The sequence below is a fragment of the Lampetra fluviatilis genome, chromosome 21, assembly GCF_964198595.1.
Source record: "Lampetra fluviatilis chromosome 21, kcLamFluv1.1, whole genome shotgun sequence".
NCBI lineage: Eukaryota > Metazoa > Chordata > Hyperoartia > Petromyzontiformes > Petromyzontidae > Lampetra > Lampetra fluviatilis.
The window spans coordinates 5,695,045-5,701,348 of record NC_136295.1 but is presented as its reverse complement, the minus strand read 5'-3'; the positions used below and the strand labels follow the sequence as shown (position 1 = coordinate 5,701,348).

Sequence of the window (6,304 nt, the reverse complement as noted above, 5' to 3'; positions counted from 1 at the left end):
CTTTGTGCCGATGCGTGTCCTCTCTCTGTGTATCTTTGTGATATCTGTCTGCTTATATGTCTGTCTATAGTTTTCTGGTTAGATTTTTGTTGCTATTTCTTTCTTTTAAACCTGATGATGATTGCTTGTGTTGCAATCGAAACGTCGTAGTATGCTATTATTTAATTTATTATTTTATCTTTATACGTGACTTTACCGAAATAACCAAAGAGCAATACAGGAATACATTGCACTTTCGTCTGGTTAGGGACCAGAGCGTGGATGAATGTCAAAAATGAACGAATGTAAAAGCGGAGCCGTTATTTAGCTTGCAAATTTATGTTGGCCGGCGAAAAACGTACATGCAAATAATTACAGTAAATATAAAAACGTGCATGCAAATAACTACAGTAACTATGTAACACATGCGTGCGAAACCTAAATAAACAGAAATAAAAGAAACATAAGAATAAATAAACAAAAATAAATAAATAAGCAAAACTAAATTAATAAACAAAATTGCACCTTTAAATATTTTGTCTTGCGTAAGTAAATACTGTAGTATTATACTGTTATCACAAAAATAACTACGAATTGTTTACAATATAATCACAGAAATAAGTACAGCATTAATAATATATGAATAAACACAAATACACAAGAGATGCTCACTGAACGACTTTTATTCAAAGACTGAATGAAAAAGATGGCGCGTGGCGTGAACGTCGTGGAAGGTTTGTGATGAAATCGGACGAAAGAGGAACGCGCGTGGACTAAATTTGAAATGTGATTATAATTAAAAACGGCCGAAAGAGCGAAGCGAAAAAAGCCAAGTGGACAAAAGTCAAGGTATCGCTGTAGTTGTCTTGAATGAATGACCTACTCAGGTATTGCCATACAAGTGGTCGCACAATGTGGTCAGGTGTGAATCAAGTAGGAGCCTCTTACTGAGCTGAATAACACGGGGGCACCTGGAGGTCCAGGAGGTCCAGGAGGACCTATTGGTCCGGTGCGACCAGGAGGTCCTGGCAGGCCCTGGACACACAATGGGGGCCGCACAGCCACACTAATAAGCACACGTGACCGGGCCTGCACTCGCTCACAGGTCAGCCTCTGCACGTGAATGAGCGGAGATCGAGCGGATGATGCCACCCGGATGGGGAGAAATGCATAAGTCAAAGACATGAGGCGTTATTATTGTGCCAGTGTGTTTTGATATACTGCATCGAAGAAAGACCAATAGATATGCTAAGTATCTTCAACCTGCGTTGAAAATTGGGGAGGCTTTCATCCAGCAGTGGAGAGATCATGGTTGATGATGATGATGTCGGTGGGTGTCAATCTATAGTTCAAACCTTAAAATAAATTATTCTAATTTACATCTAGCAATATTGATATGTTAATTTCCTCGCCTGGTATGTAGGAGGTCGTGGGTTCGATTCTGACCCCGACGCCTGCTGTATATTTGGGGTATCCATGTCTCTTTCCCTGTTGTCATGTGGGTTTTTCTCTGGGTCCTCTGGTTTTTCCCTCCACATTTAGAATCAACATTACATGTTTAGGGTATCTGGTTGCTCTGAATTTCCACATGATAACGCCACTTCGTTGAGCTGTCATGTGTGGCCAGGTCACGTCTGAAAAAGGGCGCTATAGCTCAGTTGGTCTTACCTGGTAAAATAACAAAAATAGTTTTAGTTTGAAGGCTCACGGCATTTCATCTCCACCCCTCTGCTGCTCGTCCCGGAAAATCTGCCTGTGCCCACACTACCAACCTCCAACATTGCATTATTATTTATTATTTATGCTTGTTCATCCAGGAAAGCCCTTCTGAGTCTCAAGACTCGATTTCACGATGTTCCTATGTGTAATCCCAATTGAGTAATTAGCACCTATCTATTGTGTTATTTCGAATGGGCCTCATCATGCACCAGTATTGTAAATGCTAGAGAGAAATAAGCATCGTAAATGCTAGGCCACATTCTCGGATGAACAAGAACCACATTCTCGGATGAGAAATAAAACATAAAATCTCACAATTTGTACTTTGTTCTCATAAAATGCATATCACAAGCGTTCAAATGCCACTCCATTTGTTGAATTTGGTGTTATATTCGCAGGCAAACTGGTATACAAATCATAACCGTAGATACAAATCATAACAAAAGATATGTTCATAACGATGTGAATAAATCAGTGGTGTAATATTTCATGATGGAACAGCAGACGGTTACAAAGTGGCTTGTAAATCACTCACGCCCTTTGAGCCTGAGCCCAGCCCAGGGTCTCCTTTCTGACCCTTGAGTCCCTTCGTCCCAGGTATTCCCTGCACACACAGCCGAAGCAAACAGTAAATGACACACGTGCACTCTATATGCACACACACACATGCGATCAAAGGTTGGTTACAATCAGTCGCACTGTGGTGAGAAAATTAGAATCATCATAATCATCAGCAGCAGTTTCAGCCATTATCAATCCACTGCTGGATGAAGGTCTCCATAAGCCATCATTTTTTCTCATGGTGCCACAATGCAACAGCCCATCTATCAACTGCTAATGGGCTGATTTGATGTTCCATCCGTTGGCTGCCACTCCGTTGCTACTCTCGACCACTGTCCATCATCCCATTTAGTGGCGTGTCCTGCCCAAGCCCATTTACTTTATTTTCTTTTTCATTGAGCAAGAGGCGGGTACAGAGCACGAGGTGTAAAGGGGAGGGGGGGGGTACTGATGTTCCGCGGACGACGAGCCCGAGGCCAGGTGTTCACGGGACAGGAGAAAGGGAAGGAGGTTGGACTGCCTGCCCTGCTCACATGGGGGCAACGATCGGGAGCATGGTATTTACCCCATGCCTATCCATGGAGTAGTATATATCAAGAGTCCGGGTCCCCATTTACTTTTCTAAAGTAAAAAAAATGCCATCAACTTGCATGTGCCTCCTAATCCATGTGTTCCTTTTTTTCTGTTTCTCATAATTTTGTCCCACAACGGTGATAAGATACATATCTAAATTTGAAATTGTTGTACAAAGCCCTTTCCTGTTCGTTTATAACTACCAAAATCAATCCTGTTATTTATGGGTAGGATTCAAGAGTACTATGGAGTCTCTTATTAACTGAGATAGAAAGTTGCCACAGTCCAATGGCAATAATTCTAAAATTAATTTATTAAATCATGTTTAGCCCTCATGAAACTATGCTCTGCTCTTAAGTGAGTATTGAAGATAGGGTGGTGTATTTATGTTCCATTCTCATGGCTGAGATATAAGCGTTACCCCAATATTAATACGCAAAAACAAATTTAAAGCAATGGCCACTTCTAGTGTGTGTCGTAATCAGATGTTTTGTGCTGAGCTTGGAAGGGTTCCCCTTGTTTATACTACAGCACAGCAAGGCAATAAGACATTCCAAACAATCTTAATTTAAGGGTAAATTAGCATATCCATTAACGCGATACATATATCAGTTAATACCGTGGCTCAGTTAATGCTGTGGCTTCTTCTCACGTGTAATATTACAAGCAGCTATTTTTAACAAGTGCTGCCAGGAGGTGGAGTGTGTGAGGCCAAAAGGCTCATTCCTCCATCTTCGTGGGGTCACCGGTGCACCCCGACGCAGACCGGAGGTCACGTGCGTGATCGATTGCCTTCGACGCGAGTCACATTCAAAAGTCGCAGAGGTGAAGGGTTCAATATTGCATTAATGCACAGCGCAACACGAAGCCACTTCATGGCTCCGCATGGAGGAAATGCAGCCCAGTGCCACACTGTGTATATTATTCTTTTGGAATATGTATTGTGTGGTCTTGCAATGTGTACATTTTAATAAGCAGTACCGGGAATTTCGTGACTTCAGAAGTGCATTTTCGCTACTTTTAATAGATGGATACTCATTACTGTAATCATGAAATAGATTTTTTACTTCGACATATTGTATCAATCAATGAAGACTCTAATATAGAGATATATAATATCTCCACGTTTCATCTTCTTGGTTCTTTCGGTTAAGTCACGTAGAAGAGAAATAAAATAATAATAATAATAATAATAAAACATAATGAAATAAAGATTCTCACGACGTTTCGGCCACAACACAAGCAGCCGTCCTCAGGTGAAGAAATAGAGCTGTCAGAAAGACAGCGTCCCAATGTGTCTTTCCGACAGCTGTTTCTTCACCTGAGGACGGCTGCTTGTGTTGTGGCCGAAACGTCGTGAGAATTTTTATTTTATTATTTCCCTTCTACGTGACTTAACCGAAATAACCAAGAAGATGAATCCCTGCAGTCACGAAAGCTTTAAATCAAAATCTCCACCTTTCTTTATAAGGGGGAGGTACCCAGACAAACTGACTATTCATCCATGCTGAGAAAGCAGTCGTGCATTTAGTTTAATGTGTGTCTAAAACCATTTACTTATTTTATGCACTTTTAAAGCAATATTGAAAACTCATTTCTTTAAAACTAATATTTGTGTTTAGGTTTTTGTCCTTCCCTCACACCTCCAATTAGCATGGTTGGCTACACAGTTTCACACGTAGGCTTTCGCGAACAATATCATGCATAATACAAGTTTTTTTGGGTTAGATTGCGTAAATATATAAATGGGTCATTAAACCCGCCACCACCTGACACAGCCAATTAGTAAGGTTTGTCACGTAAACAGAACATGCCGATTCGTTACTAGTACAGCACACCGGTGTATTGGAGAGCAAAGCCACAATATTTAAATTCTGAGAACGACGTTTCGAAGGGAATTACAACTAGCTTCATCAGGCGACAGCCAGGTTTGTGGAGAAATCCTCTTGTTTCGTACCCCTCTATTTAAGCGCTCCTTGATTGGTGCACTGACGAGGTCACACACTCGCAGAGCCGCCAAGCTCTTGCAACGATCACATTCTCCAGCAACCACACACTGGTGACTGAAAAGCTGGAGCTTGTGCTGGAGACCCTTGCAGAACAATTACTACTGCCCAGCCCAACTCTCCACCCAGAGCATCTTGTTATTGCAGTCAATTGGTTTTGTAACTTCTGTGACGCTAAATGCATATGCATCCTGCTCAAACAGTGTACTCACCTTGTATTAGTTTCTATACCAGTATTTTTTCACCATTCAAGCCATTGCTTAATCAGGAAATAGCATAATTTATCTGTGACTGCTTAATGATTACCTTTGTCCGTATGTAATTAACAGACTTGTGTGGAAGTTCTTATCACATCAATGTGATAATAATGTATTATCACAGTTATAATGTATTGTTATCACAGTAATATTTCAGAGATGAAAATGTATTAAGTTTATGTATTTTCCAAGAATTACAATGGACACTAAGACCAACGTTGGAGCCAAAGGTTTGTGTATGGTCGATTAAGATACATTGTACCCATAGCCTTACACTCCACTCAGAATGTTATGTTGTCCCTTAGACTAACAATTTCATCATAGACTTACATTGGATACATCAACTTAGAGGGGTTCCATACGACCAATGTTGGACCGTTGACTTACATAGGTCTTATAGACCAATATAGGACTCAAAGACTAACATTGAATCCATAAACTGATCTTAGATTAGACCCATAGACTTATCCAGGAAAATGTATGTATATTGGACGTATGGCTAAAACATGGGTTATCGAAGTACACAGGACCCAGAGATTTACATCGCGTCCATCGTTTAACACTGGGCCAATTGGCAAAACATATACTTATTTAGGACATATATACTATCATAGGTCCTTTTTAGACTAATAAAGGGACCATATACGTTTGAGACAGCCGATTTCTCTGGGGTCATTTTGAGACCTTATGAGCCACACCTACACATGTAAACGCTCCATAATTACTCCTGTATTTGTGTCAATCCACCCAGTTTGGTTGATACTTACAGAGGGCCCGCTGATACCTGGCAGTCCTCGCTCTCCCTTGGGCCCAACAGGCCCAGCAGGCCCAACAGGCCCAACAGGCCCAGGCAATCCCTACAGCAAGCATGTTATAGGAGGTGAAACACTGCACAATATTCCTTATGCATATTTATTCGTAAACACATGACAGCCCATTGTTGCAAGATATCTATATTTTACGATGGAAATTTCTGAAGGAAATTTAGGCTACACGCATGCCACTATGAACCTGTCATCCTGAATTTCATTCCAAGCCATGGCTAACATCAGTGGTCAGTGATATTAAAACCAGTCCTGGGTCTTTCACGAACTTATAGTAAATTGTCTTCAGTCTTTCACCATCTGATAATAATTGCCAATGGCTGCATATGATTATTTTATTATTACAATTAAGAAAAGGGTAAAACAAATATTTCTTACCGTTATA

At 40.7% G+C, this 6,304-nt stretch overlaps 1 long non-coding RNA gene across 1 annotated transcript; it reads right to left on the bottom strand.

The window, feature by feature from the left end:
• Positions 1–952: 952 nt before the first annotated feature.
• Positions 953–5,899, bottom strand: LOC144938046 (uncharacterized). The gene is made up of 3 exons (XR_013637812.1): positions 5,863–5,899; positions 2,234–2,302; positions 953–1,014 (listed from the first exon to the last, which is right to left on the bottom strand). It is a non-coding gene; the product is annotated as an uncharacterized LOC144938046 (long non-coding RNA).
• Positions 5,900–6,304: the final 405 nt, after the last annotated feature.